Genomic DNA, 15,383 nt, shown 5'->3' on the forward strand with positions numbered 1-15,383 from the left:
CGTTATTTATTGGGCTATACACATTTTTTGAGTTATATACATTTTACATTTTAATTACTTATTAAATTGTGCATACAACTTTATGCTTACTGAGTTATGCATATACATATATATATATGGCTAATGCATTTTTCTATATTTGGTGTTTTTCACAATAAAATAGGTTGACAAATACCTAGAAAATAGGGATGATATTAAGACATGGCAGAAACGAACTTGAAAAGCTTTTGATAATATTGAATGTATACTTAATACTATTATTATGTATACATATACATGATTGCTAACAATATTATTAGGTTCTAGACTACCAATACCATTGTTTTTAATTTATGTACTAGAAATGCTAGGTAATTCAATAAGTTAAACAAAAAAAAAAATCAAGATTGAGAAAGACCAAAAATGTTATTTTTCACAAGTAGGATTTTCTACATAGAAATTTTGGAGGGACACCTGGGCGGCTCAGTCAGTGAAACATCTGACTCTTGATTTCAGCTCGGGTCCTGATCTCACAGTTTGTGAGATCGAGCCCCAAGTGGAGCTGTGTGCTGACAATGTGGAGTCTGCTTGAGATTCTCTGTCTCCTCCTCTCTCTTCCCCTCGCCTGCTAATGCTCTCTCCCTCTCTTTCTCTTCTGTCTTTCTCAAAAATAAACAGTTGTTAAAGAATTTGCAGAACCATCACCAAATTATTTTAATTAAAATTCAGTACTCTTGAGCCACTCAATTCATTTAAAAAAGATCATGTCTATAAACCACAAACCTAAAGAAAATGTAATTTTATTTTATTTTTTCATTATTTTTATGAGAGGCTGTGAGTGGGGAAAGAGCAGAAAGAGAGGGAAAGAGACTCTCAAACAGGCTTCATGCTCAGTGCAAAGCCTGGAGCGGCACTCAGTCTCACGACTCTGAGATGATGACCTGAGCCAAAATCAAGAGTCTGATGCCTCACCAACAAGGCCACACAGGCACCCCAGGAAAATGTAATTTTAGAAAAAATAATTATAAATACAGATCTTGTAAGAAATAGAAGAAAATGTGCATACTTACTGTAGAGTACCACTATGCATCAATCATCAGGAGAAACATTAGAAGGGTGAAGTAAAAGGAACGTCCCTATACCCATTCTCTGTGGAGTATTTTGTGTTACAAACAGAACTGGTTAGCAAATTAAAAATGTTATGGTTGAGAAAGCAGAGCTTGCAGGAAGTAGAGCAGTCACAGCCTGTATCTGTTTCACTGGCAGAATTACAATAGCACCTCTTGCAACCTTCAATGATGTCCAAGTTTGGAGGAGAAATTACATAGCCATCATAATGCTGGGAGCATTAGGCATTTATAGGAGCTGCCCTAACCCTAACCGGAAGGTGTCAGGAAGATATCACTGATGCAGTCGCATTAACACCTGGTTTGACCTGGGTAATAATTTAGTTTCCTCCAAGAGAAACTAGAGTTGTGCGACACACAGCCACAGAAAATATGTCCATGTGAGAAAAAAATAGCATTCCTTTGGATCACTGGGGGAAAAAAATCAGAAGGGCTGAAGCCCAGAGTCGAGGGAGCGTGCAAGAGAAGTAGAAGAGACTTGTCATGGATGAGGTTGGATTAATAATTGAGAGCTAGACCCGCACTGTCGCAGGGATTTGGAAGTTGTTGAAGGAGGGACTGCATATGTTCACGGTGAGAGGAGGTGCAGAAATAGGGTTACATATTGGACTGACTTGAAAATTTCTGCTCTTCCTTGTATAGAAGCTGGGATTCTGGAGAAAGTTGACATGTACAGAGATTGCAAAGAAATAGAAATCAGGGCTTTGAGAAGAATCACAAAGAAGGAGTGGGATGAGTAAGGCATAGTGCTGTACAAGCTGAGGGGGGTTATGACTTAGAAGGGGAAATGTCCAACAGCATCATGTACTCCAGACAAGTTTCATAAGGTAAATAGATATGAGATTCTCATTTAGGCTCTTTAGGGGTAAAAACAAACTGAAATTGAGGATGACTCATGCACTCCAAGGTCTGTCTATTCAATCTCCTCTCACACCTGACATCTAAGCAAGAAAAGCCAAGGTCGTCATCGGCGTCTTACTGCTCTCCGTATTTCTACAACAAATTGATCCCAGGGACTCTTGATGTTTCTTCCAAACTGTGCTTGAAACATACTCATTTTTCTCTTTTCTCAACTCCTTCCTTTCTTTATAAATCGGTCTCTTGTGATCTCTCTCTAAAGTGTTACTTCTACCTGCTGGGACGTAATGAAAAGTGTATAAAGTTCTGCTGTCATTTTACATCGAGTTGAAAAAGAACAGCCTTCTATGGAGGCGGTTCTAGGAACATATTCACAGATCTGACGTTCAAAGACCAGACTAAACATATACTAAAAAAGGAGTGTAAAAATCTATAATTACCAAATTATTTTTAATACATTAATAACGCCAAGAAAAGGAAAAACGGCTTCTTTCAAGTTGTTCAAAGTGAAATACTTGTGTTCATTTTCTTTTGGTCTATCTTCAAACCACTCCTATTTAAAAACTTGAAGGTCTATGAAAAGAAAGCGAGGTTTTCTTAAGAAAATGGTGTCTTAATCCTACACACACTGCAAGTGGTTAAAACAGGGGTGGTATTACAGAGTGGTTACAGAGATCGGCATTCAGCTCTGCCATTACTGGATCTGTAACTTGGACCGTTAACCAGTTCTGGTTTCAGTTCTCTATGTAAACTGTGGTTGTAATTGTGTCTGCCATATGCAATTGCTTTGAAGCTTAAGCAAATGCCCAGCACGCACTAATTGCTCCATAAATGTTAGCTATTTGTTACTGATCCGTATGTTTTATTTTTATTAGAATTAAATAATTTATTATGAATCAGTTTTTGTTTTTTCCATTCTGCCTTGAACATCCATACATGTATATAAAACAAAAAGTCTTGTGGTGAATATGGTTAACAGTTTGTATCTCATATACAGATTAGTATTAAGAATCTCAAAGTTCTTCTAATCGTAGAAGGTGGCATTACCAGTGTTTTACGAAGAAAATTTCCTTTACTTTTATCCTCTAATTTATATTTCCTTCTTCTCTGATATAATTCTGTTTTTCTTTGTTGAGACCATGAAACTCAGTAGAGAGCTATTATACCCATATCTTTTCTTCCCATGTTGGCCTCCTTAATTCACTTATTAAGCCAAAAATTCATCTTGTGCTTTTTTGTAATAATTTTTAAAAAATATTTTTAATGTTTATTTGTTTTTGAGAGACAAGGAGACAGAGCACAAGTGGGGGAGAGCCAGAGAGAAAGGGAGATACAGAATTTGAAGCAGGCTCAGGCTCTGAGCTGTCACCCCAGAGCCCAGTTCTGGGCTCAAACTCATGAACCATGAGATCATGACCCAACATGAAGTCAAATGTTCAACCAGCTGAGCCACCCAGGCTCCCCTCATCTTAAATTTTCTTAATTCCTTGTCCTATACCCCACAATCCACAATTTGTTAAATCATTGCTTAATTATTTTCTAAACTTCCTATACTAGTTTACATGTTCTTTTTCAGACTTTATCAAATACATTTTTTAATGTTTATTTTGAGAGCGAGGAGGGAGAGGGAGGGAAGGAGGGAGGGAGGGAGGGAGGGGAGGGGCATAGAGAGAGGGGTGGGGGAAGAGAATCCTAAGCAGGCACCATTGCTGTCAGCACGGACCCCGATTTGGGGCTCAGTATCACAAACTGTGAGATGATGACATGAGCTGAAATCAAGACTCAGGTGCTTAGCTGACTGAGCCACCCAGGCACCCCCAGCCTTTAATTAAATATTAAGCACATTCTGTAATTGACAATAGAGATATTTAATGTAAAACATGTGCATTTTTCCTTAAAGTCTCTCTAAGCTTTTATTATTTCTCCCGTTCCCTAATTTTTACCCTCTGTTCCTTCCAAGCAGAAACACTTTAGTTTCCTTTTTGCCAAGGATCCATCTGATGCTTTCCACTCACTTCAACAGACTCCTTCACATCCTGTGATAGTTTTATGAACCTAATTTCCACACAATTTTATATAAAAGAAAATCTGGGGCTGAAGCCTTTCTTCCATATTACCAACAGTATTGAATTTGCTGTAGACCAATTTGTTGTGAGGCACGGTGCCATGTTTTGGTGTTGTGCAAATAAATACATCCTGGCACTGTCGATGAATAAGACAAAATGCACCATTCCCTTTGGCCAATACAGTCAGCAAATTTCTGATTCATTCGTTTCTGGCATCAAAACCCCATGCAAACAGTGAGGGTGAGCATCCATAGAAACCAAATATTTGCAGAAAGGTGTTTAAAGGGAATTTAAAACTCAGAGTGCAGATTGAAATTGTGTTTTGTTGACAAAAAGTCCCAATTTTTTTAAAAAGTACACATCAAGAGTGTGTGCCTGAGAAATGTAGTGAAGCAATATTTCATTTTATCTAAGGTGAAATTTTATTCTACGCGGAGATAGAGGGCATGCCACTATGCACTGAATCCCCCAGAATCACCATCCCAAACCAATAAATATTCATTCTGCTCTTTTTCTTTGAAGAGCAATAAACACTGTGTAGCTATACAGTGCTACAAACACATGAATTCCTTTCCACTTGGGGTTGGCTGCTGGGAATCCACTGTAGAAGAGAGGAAAGAATCTACTTGGCTTTACCCTACCATCGTGGACGAGGAAAATAAAAGATTGCGAAAACTTGAAGATTTACTTAAAATATATATGTACTTTGTGATTCAAAACAACTCATAGATGTTTTATATATAATTATACATACAACCCCCCCCTTTCTTATTATAGTGTGGAAAAAATCAGCGATGCTCAGTAATGAAAGTTTAAACGAAACAAACACCTCTCAAAACTTAAGTGATCTGGAATGGCTTGGTTTTCTGCTCTGGGATCATAAGGACAAACCCCTAAAACTTTTTGCTTGCATCATATCACTTTCTAGAGTATTTTGTCTCACAAAAAGAGAGACAGGGATCTAGAGTTTTTTCTTGTTCATACAAGTTGACATTCCTAAGTTTTAACCTTTGTTAAATCTGTATTTTATTTTTTACACGCAGAAACGTATTAAACTCCTGACACTCTAATACCCAAGCCTGTGACAAGTGTAGGTGACTTTGTCACCTTAGTCACGGCGACAGATATAAGGGTCACATGTACCTGAGAGGCTCTGACCAGACCCAGACACTCAAGAGAATTCTTCCCACTTGCGGTCTAGGCACTTCTCACTCTTTTTTTTTTTTTTTTCCTATTAGTTTTACTTTGATGGGGCAACAGAGAGATTGGCAGAATAGAGCTCAACAGTCCAGAGAGGTAATTTATTTTTATTGGGAGGGAGAAAACACAAGTATGTTACATGGCAACCAGAAACCTAAGGTAAAGTTGCACCTCTTGGCTCTAATAGACATTCATGTTCGAATGCACAGTCTCTGTACGCTATATTTTCCTCTGATACAGTAAGAGAACCACACTTCAGGGAATATTTCAAGGTAAATTATTTCCAGAAATGTAATGGTAAAGGGAAGAACACTGTATTCCTTTGCCACCATATCATTTAATGGTATATTTCCTAGCTACTTCACCTAACTCCCTATGTAGGTCAAAGAGAGCGTGTCCTCTCCGTGGATATTTACTTTGGCATAATCTTGCCTCTCTCATTTTCTCCACCCTCCCTAACCTTGCTGAGGTGGGAGGCCCCTTCATATTCAGGGCACCAGACAAAATCAAGCTTGTATTAAAGTTACTCAAGGGGAAGACAACATTGCGGGTGTGGACAAGGAAACGGATCTCTCTCTGTACTATTGCTTTGCAGTTCTGGGCTCCGCTCCTCTCCCTTCTGTGGTTCCTTCAACAGAGGGACACTTTGACGGAGTTTTCGGTCTCTCCCTTTCTCGTTGTCCCCCTTAAACTTTCAGACACTTGACTTTTCAGTTAAAGAATTAGGAGATTGAGCATACAACTAAAGAGACTGCAAAAATTAATGTGTTATTATTACAGAATAACTATTTGATAAGTTTGTATAAATACACCATCGATCAAAATATTTGAGTCAACTCTGTGCTGTGTCACTGTTTGAAAAGAACTTTTCTTCCCCCCTGACAGTGTTGTGTTGAATATTAACAGAGCAAAGTTTTAATACTCGGTGAAAAAACACTTCACATATCTTTTGTGGCAGTTTGATGTCCCGCAAAGTTGTTTGTCTCTTGTTTATAAGCAGCACGAATTGTGTTAGAGCATCATGGGGCCTGCTCATTTCAGTGTTTTGTCTTGTAATCACCAGTGTAAAAGTTTGCACATAAACACCTGTTTATGTATTGTTTTTGAGTGCAATGGGCTAGCTCATCTGAAAAGAAGGGTTCCTGGCCCATCAGTATGTAGCCCAGCGGTTGAAAAATGCAGTGGTTACATTTTTGGCCTATTGTTTCTGATCCGGTCTAGATTTTCTGCAGTAGCCAAGAAAATATGGCATATGTAATTCTGCCATACTTATTGTGGCCGATGGGCAAGAAAAGACAGGAGGTACTTAACTATGCTGAGAAATTAACTTACAGGTACAGGGCTTCCTTGCATATTATCTCATTTAATTCTCAAATAAACCATGTGCCAAGATACATATACGATTGATATGAAAAACCTTATATTTGGAGACATGAAGCGAATTCCCCCAAATCTCACAGCCACTCAGCAGGGGGCCTGGATCTGGTTGTGGGCTGTTTGCTCAGTGCCTGCCATACCCCACTGATGAGTGGAGCATATGTTCAGCCACTCATCTTTTAAGAATGTTTCTGACTGTAATTCTTGGTTCCTGACATCATTTATGGAGTCCTGTTCTCGGAGACAGATGAGTTGGCCCAAATTTCATCTTTTCCCAAAACAGAAAATTGTGAAGAGCAGCACATTTATAGAACAGAGGAACAGTCCTGCTTTTATATTGTGTTTGAATCTCTTTGCTGAATTTAATAAGCCACTGGCTCATAAAAAAAAAAAAAATACGGCTGTTACTTCCCATTTTTGTTAAGACACAAAATAAGAGGTGGGTTTACCTGCAGGAAGGAAGGAGATGGTTTAGCTCTCTGGCCTAACACTCGATCTCCTACCAGAATTGATGGAAACCTAGGTCCAGAATCAGAGCCAGGAACTGAATTTTTTTCCTATGTGCCCAGCAAGGACTTGGTTGAGAAAGCCTGGTTCCATGCTCCGTTTTCAGGAGAGGAGCTGCATGACCTGGATATGTCATTTGCATGTATTTTGGGACTAGCCTTATGCATAATCTTCTCTTTTGTATTAGAATTGCGGGTTTTGTGAGAATTTTATTAAATTACTAAATTTTGTCAGGACTCCAGCTGTGAGCAGGAGAAGCTTACTAAGCACCATCAGCACTTTGTACCTAATACTTCAGTTGGTAGCTCGAGTCATGCTAGACAGTCTCCTGCATTCCTTCCAAATGCCATTGATCCTAGCTGTTGTTCATTTTAGACCAGTTCCCTACATCTCAGTCCTTCATCTTCATGGGAACCACCTGAGGATCTTGTAAAAACACAGATTTAAATACAATAGGACTGGAGTTGTGCCTGATAGTCTCCATTTCTAGTAAGTTCCCAAGGGGTGCCAGTCCTGCTGGTACAAAGGCCATGCTTTGAGTGGAAAGGCTTTCGTCCAGTTGTTCTGAAGGTGTGGTCATGTACCAGCAGCATCAATGTCACCTTGGGAACATTTTAGAAATGCACACCCTCAGGCCCCATCCCAACATCAGAAACATTGAATTTGATGCCCAGTAAAGCTTAAGGAATCACAGCTTTAGAACATTTTCTGTCTCTCCATGCCCTGTGTCACTGCCTTAAGTCAAGTGCCCATCAAATCTATCTTCGACTAGCTAGAAGGCTTTCTAGCTGATCTTTCTCTCTCGAGCCATTCTTCACGTTGTCACTGCAGTGGTTTTTAAATGGAAAATTAAAAGTCGTTCTCAAGTCTCTCTGTTCCCTTTCCTTGAAAAATGAAATAGTAACCCAGAAATTATAGGCTTACTAGATAAATCTTAATGACTTGCAAATAAAAAGTGAGCACTCAAAATAAAATATCTAGTTAGAATATCATACAGAGATGCAAAAAGTTGTTCAATGCAACAGGTCATAGAAGAAAAAAGATGGCGGCTCAGGGAAATTGTTTTATTGACCTTTTTCTCCCCAGCTATGAAAGAAGTATGGGGAAAAAACAGGATGGTAAATCTGAGCGATGCTAGAGTAAGTGTTGTCTGTATTCAAGAAAAATGTTGAGTAATGGTTATTCTGGTTGCTCTCTGAGACTTGGTTGAATAATCTCTCTCAGCCTCTAGGCAGATTTTTGAATGAAATTCTAGAATAGGGAAAGAAAAAATGGGGTCAAACTGTAGAGTTTGGAAAGTTACAAGTATCTAATTGCTTTATATCTGTGCCAGATTTTTTTTTCTCTTAATATGAAAGACATTAATTATAGCTGGGGTATTTTTCCGATCACAGTGCCATGATTTGGTCTTCTAGTGCAAAGGATAAAGTTTAAAAATGTTTTTCACACCCTCTAATTTTGTGTCCCGAGATCTGTTTTTAGATTAGGTAGATGAACCCATTTACGAAGTTCATTCCAGAAGTGTTCGTGTGATATTTTCCTTTTGAAAATTGAGCTCATAGGTGTGGTTATAGTCAGTGTTGTTTAAAGAGGGATTTTGAGGACTTGCCTGATGAATAGGTCATAATTATTTGAGTTTAAAACTATCTTGGTATGTTACCAATGCTTTCCTTTCATTTGAAAGTGTTTACTTATGCTTTGATTTTTTTTAAGGATATTGTTAAGTAATGTAAGATTCAAAGTGAAATTAATGAAAAATAAGTTAGAACATAGATAAAAAGTTAGAAGAAAGGTCTTTCCAAAGAAAATAGCCTATGTAGTCTTATAAACGTTTGCATCAAGGTTTTCATAAAGATTTGCTAAAAGTTATTGGCCGTGGTAGTGATGGCCATTAGCTTAGGGTAACTTCCTGGTTAACTGTATATAAATGGGTGAATGAAACTATTATAGTAAAAGATTAAGAGAAATGTATTATTTGTCCACACTGTTTCTTTTGTGTAACCCTAAGGAAAAAGACTGCCTTAGGAAAGGAAGTCTAGGTGCTTGCAAATCATAATTATCAGCAAAACAGGGTTTAAAAAAAAAAAACACTTCAAGTTCTGGTTTCTGATTTTGTATAAATCACTTATTTTTCTGGGATTTAGTATACTGAATTACAGTATGGAGCAGGTTATCGCTGCACATTCTTTGAGCTGAAAATATTCTGATCTAGTAAGTAATTAAGAAATTAATGTTACATATATATAAATATAAATTTATATACACATGTATATGTGTGTATGTGTGTGTGTATATATACAAAGGAAGGTGGTTCCATGCTTTATTCTTTACCTGCTGGTAGTTCTTCATTTCCTAACAGAGAATTTCTATTAGTATTGACAGCTTATACCCACACAGCCTTTCAAGTAGCTTTTTTGAATTAACAAATTAAAAATTTGTATTGCATTCAATTGGCAACATATGTTGATTTCCGTCAGCTTTTTCAAAAAGACCATTTCCTTGTAGTTTTCCCATGGCTGGTTTTGAACACTTGGGGTCATAAGAATGTATGTTAAAAGTTTCAAAGATTCCACATAGATAGCCACGAAATGTAACAACAACAACAAACTAAGAAGAAAGGCAAGTGTATAAAAGCCATGTTAGTCGTCTTTCACTAGATTGGTCTACTTTTTCAGATTTGTCTTTTATTGTTAAAGCACAAAGTTGTTTGTAAAAATGTTTCCCAAAAATGAATGAGCCAAAATTTCACAGAGGGTACCAGAAACCATAGCACCCACACAGAAGCCATAGGGGGAGCGGAGGTGGGGGCTCGAAGGGGCTGGGAACGGGAACTGTCATGCATGAACTTTGGGGCAAGTTTACCACATAAAACCCCTCAAACAACACTGCTTGGCATTTTGACTCGAATTTCAGAAGAGTCAGAAGATGGATGAAAAGAGATACCAAGTTTGGCAGAACGCTCGTGAAGGCGGTGCCATGAGGGCAATGGTGAGAGAATCAAAAGGCTTTGGTCTAGAATTAAATCATCTGCTACTTGTGTAATTAGCGTGAAGAGTGCAGTTAATCTTCTCCCCAGTTTCTTTCTCCATATATACGTGGGTGAGAAAGTTTTCATTTTCATAGAAGTATATGGTTAAAATAATGTACTTGATGGGGCGCCTGGGTTGCTCAGTCGGTTGAGCGTCCAACTTCAGCTCGGGTCATGATCTCACAGCTCATGAGTTCAAGCCCCACATCGGGCTCCGTTCTGACAGCTCAGAGCCTGGAGCCTGCTTCGGATTCTGTGTCTCCCTCTCTCTCTGCCCCTAACCCATTCACATTCTGTCTCTGTCTCTCTCAAAAATAAACAAACATTAAAAACATTTTTTTTTAAATAAGTAAAATAAAATAATGAAAGTGCTTTTTAAAATTATCAGGTAGTTTAAAATCCTGCAGTATACTTAAAGACCACCAACATGCAAAATGAATAAGCAAAAACCACAGTGCTCAACTCCTTAAATATATTACCTAATCTAAAGTTAACAATAGGGGGGCCTGGGTTAAGCATCCAACTCTTGGTTTCCACTCAGTTCAGGATTTCACAAGTTTGTGAGTTTGAGCTCTGCATTGGGTTCCTTGCTGTTAGCCTGCCTGGGATTCCCTCTCTCACTCTCTCTCTCTCTCGCTCTCTCCCCACCCTCTCTTTGCCCCTCTGCTGCTCACACAGTCTCTCTGTCTCTCTCAAAATAAATAAATAAAATAAAATGAAAATAAAATAACTTTTTTAAAAAGTGGTTACTCTTTTTAGCTTCATTTTACTAGTGAGAAGACAAATTTGTCTGTGTTCCTACAGTCTATTTAGAAGAGCTAGAATTCAAAACTAGGACTGATGATACTCCAACTTGTTTTTTGAGTCCCTAGTAAGTTCCACATTAACTTACCTATTTTTGTATCTCATGAATATTTAAGTATTGTGCTCACAATCTCTTAGGTAGAATTAGAATTGAAACTAAGTCTTTGAGTTTCTCTGTTTCTGTTTCAAGTTGTCAAAACCTCCATTACAGTATGCCTTCTGTGATTTGGAAGTTCTTGGAGAGCTCAAAACTTGTCTTATGAGATTAGTTCACCCAAGTAATAAAGCATCTTAAGTACAGATTCTCAAAATACACTTTCATGCTTCATGTTAAGCATTTTTTTTTTCTGTTTGTTTTTGAGAGAGAGAGAATTCTAAGGCTTAGTGCAGATCCCTATGCAGGGATCAATCTCATGACAATGTGATCATGACCTGGGCCAAAAACAAGAGTTGGACGCTTAACCGACTCAGCTACCTAGTTGGCCCAAGCTTTTCCATTTTCTCACAGAAAGCAGCCTAGCATATCTAGGAAAAAAAATTTTATAGGATGCCTATAAATTGCTGCTCTGGGCTAACCTTTAAAAAGTTTTCAGTAATTCTAGCAGCTGCCTAACTTACTCTTGAGAGGAATTATTACTAAAAGGGAGGATGCCCCCAGACATTATGGGCATATTATGTCAAATCAACGGTTGCTTGAATATGTTAAATTGTTTTATTAAAGAAATGTACAAAAGAACACCTTGGTGGCTCAGTTGGTTAAACATCTGACTAGTAATTTCAGCTAAGGTAATGATCTCATGGTTCGTGAGATAGAGCCCCGCATCAGGCTGTGTATGGATAATGAGGAGACTGCCTGGGATTCTCTCTCTCCCTCTCTCTCTCTCTGCCCTTCCCCTGGTCATATGCTCTCTTGTGTGTTCTCTCTCTCTCTCTCTAAATAAATAAATAAACTTTTAAAATGTATAAGGTATTTTCCCATTCATTGTGGAAATACTATCAACTATTTTCTCTGGTTTTACAAATAATTTTTACACCTGAAATTTCCACTGAATATAGCCCTGGTTGATAGATAAAATCAAACCTTTCCTTCAAATTACTTACCTATATTAGCATCATCAGCTTTTGATTGAGATATTCCTACCCTAACTACAGTTTGGCATATACGGGACATTCCTACCCTCTTCCAACTAGAAAATCAGTGTACGATATAAAAAAAATCCGGGTGCTTGGGTGGCTCAGTCAGTTAAGCGGATGACTCTTGATTTTGGCTCAGGTCATGATCCCTCGGTTCATGAGATTGAGTCCTGTGTCCAGTTTTGTGGTAACAGCATGGATCGTGTTTGGAATTCTGTCTCTGCTTCTCTCTCTCTCTCTCTCTCGAAATAAATAAACTTTAAAAAGACAAATTAAAAAAAAAAAAAGAAAAGAAAAATGCCAGTAATAAAACATGGATCTCATAAGAAAGACTTTGATTTGGTCTGGGATACAAAGTATAGGTTATCAAGACTATGTTCCAGAAGAGAAAATACAAGCAACTAAAATTATCAGGGCTTTGTACATGACATGCAGGCAATAAAAACAAAACTGAAAAATATTATCAACAAATGTCTTGAGTTGACTGGGATAGCAGGAATTGTTCACACTCTTGTGTCTGATATCCCACGGAGGAAGTCTGCTCTTTTCATTCACGTGGGGGCACCACATGTTTAGATAAAAAATGTAGGGACACCTGGGTGGCTCAGTCGGTTAAGTGTCCGACTTCAGCTCAGGTCATGATCTCCCAGTTCATGGGTTCGAGCCCCACATGGGGCTTTGGGCTGACAGCTCAGAGCCTGCAGCCTGCTTCAGATTCTGTGTCCTCCTCTCTCTCTGCCCCTCTCCCATTCACACACGCTCTCACTCTCCCAGAAGTAAATAAACATAAAAAAAAAGCAAAATGTATTTTTAAAAAGTGCAGGTGACTTCTTTTTACCAGAGACCCAATTACAGTGGTCTACAGGTAAAACAGTTGATTTTTCTTCTATAGCAAGAAACGCAGAAGCAGGAAGTCACTAGCATTATTTCTGTAGTTTGGGTGATGAGGGCCAAGTTTCTGTGTGTCTTTGAGCCTCTTCATCCCGGTCCTAGAATGTCTCCTGCAGCCCCGTCCCTCCGTGTGTGAGGCAGCAGGCGTTCGGATGGGACGCGAGTAACAAAGGATGCTTCCCAACTGAGTCACGCATCTTTAAAGTGCCTCCCCTAAAACCTCACCCGGGACCTCCTGCTTCTATTTCCTTGGCATCCTTATTGCCAGGAAGCTGAGCCATGGAGTTGTACACTGGAGAATTTGCCACTAACCCACAAGTAGGGATTCTATTGCTGATGACAAAGATGAGGATGTAGGTGGGAGAACCACACAGTAATCTGTCTACCTACAGCCTCATGACACTGCAACAGGTACAGTGAGAAAAATTATATAATGGTTGATTATTAACTTGTAGACCAGCATTGATAGCGTGAGTTCAATTATTAGATGTAACGATGAGATTTTAAAGTTGGTATTTTCCATCAATCCATTAAAACACATTATAAAAAAGAAATTGACTTAGCCAGTTAAACCAAGTAATTACAAGCATCCGTTTCAAGTTTTCATCAAGGAATTTTAATATTCCTTACGCTTACTCTAATGCTATTACTTGGCTTTTAAAGAAACACAAACCAAGCCACACACACACACACACACACACACACACACACACACAAATATTTCCGGAAAAAAAAGTAAGACTTCAAGTCAGGAAGAGAACAGTCAGACTTGCATGACTCTCATATTTTCGAATATTAAAACCAGTTTTCAGTTTGCTTCACCATGATATTTTCAAAAGTAAAATGTCCGAGTTAGGACACTTGAACGAATAAAACATAGTGGGAAAGGTGGGATTTCTTTAACATCAGAAGCTTCATAATGTGTTTCTGAGCTTCCTTTATATGCTGCTTTATCACTTGGACTGGTGGTATAAAAGCTTATGGGCATGGGAGATAAAATGGGTTCTGTTCATCATGTACATGTATCTGAAGGCTGACTGAGTGACTGCTATATTGGAAATATTTTCCTGTTCAGTATGTAATCTGTTTCTTAAAATATTTAGTAAGGATATAAACCCTTAATATACTTGCAGGATTACTGTAATCTGGTCCTTTCTGTAGTCGATGGAAGGGACTAAGAAAGTAACAAATTATAATTCCTTTTGGGGATCCCAGATGAGTTAATAAGGAGCAACTTAATTTAACGTTCCAAAAATGTGGTGTTTAGATTATGCATCTGACTAAGTGCCAGAATACTTTTTATTCAGTAAATACGACTGCATGCATTTTCTTATATTACATTTTACAGCTGACAGATGGCCCTAGCATGAGTCCTACCCTGGCGTGCGATTGAAATGCCTCACTCCCATGACTGTGCATGTATGTGTGTGTGTGCACAGATGTGTATGTGCATTGAAGAGAAATATATCCAACCATGCCACATGTTTTTGTCCCTGGTGAAGAGGAGAAAAAATGACATATTATTAATTACAAATAATTAAAGAGGTCAGAACTATGGTTATTTCCTTTCTGTAAAAGGGCTTCTCAAATCACCTGAGTAGAGTATTGGAAAAAGCCTACAATTTTGCAAAATGTTAGTGTTGGATGACCCCTAGGAGTTGATTTGGTATGCCCTTTTTAAGAGGGAAAAAAACTGGAAGTCACGGCCTGAAAGGTTTAAGTAAGTGAACCAAGATCACAAAACAAGACCATCCCTGTTTCAGGTGAGCAATGGCATTACCTCACTCCTTATAAGCAGGAAAATGATAGACCTGAAAATTACTTTATTTTTTTAGGCCACCAGAGAAATGAAGTCACAGAGCAAACAAGCAACCAAAAGTTTGGGGAGAGAGAGGCCCAGGCATGGAGAACTAGGACCTTGTTTACCCAAACCCACTTCCACCAGACTTCATATTTCCTGTAAAAAGATGCAGCTAACACGTTTCCGTTAATAGCTAAAGATTGAGCGCAGGATCATGGAGTGTGAAACCACTGGGGCAAGTACTCTCTTTCGTGCTTGGCCTCCACAAATGCCATCCCACACTCACGGGGAATATCCAGAAGAATCCGGAGAAAGCTTTAGTGAGCTGCAGGCTCTGGGTGGGGGTCAGGAGTGGTTTGCAGACATCACTGCCAATACTCCATCCACATCCATTCCCATCCCCCTCCTAGGAATAAGCCTGAATGCCTTAATCACCAGGGGAAGGACAGCAAAGAGTGTCACCTTAGGGTACTGGTAGAAAACCGTTCCAGTTGGGGGAGAGAACAGGAAGAACACCAGGATTACCGGCAATCCATGCTAGCCCTAACTCCAGAGTTGTAGGAAAGGCAAGTATGATGAAAGCCATACTACTGTGACCCAGGCGCACAACA

This window comes from Lynx rufus, unplaced genomic scaffold (assembly GCF_022079265.1).
Source record: "Lynx rufus isolate CCGP_SWC_20201006 ecotype Redwood Valley unplaced genomic scaffold, mLynRuf1.p SCAF_4, whole genome shotgun sequence".
NCBI classification, from domain to species: Eukaryota; Metazoa; Chordata; class Mammalia; order Carnivora; family Felidae; genus Lynx; species Lynx rufus.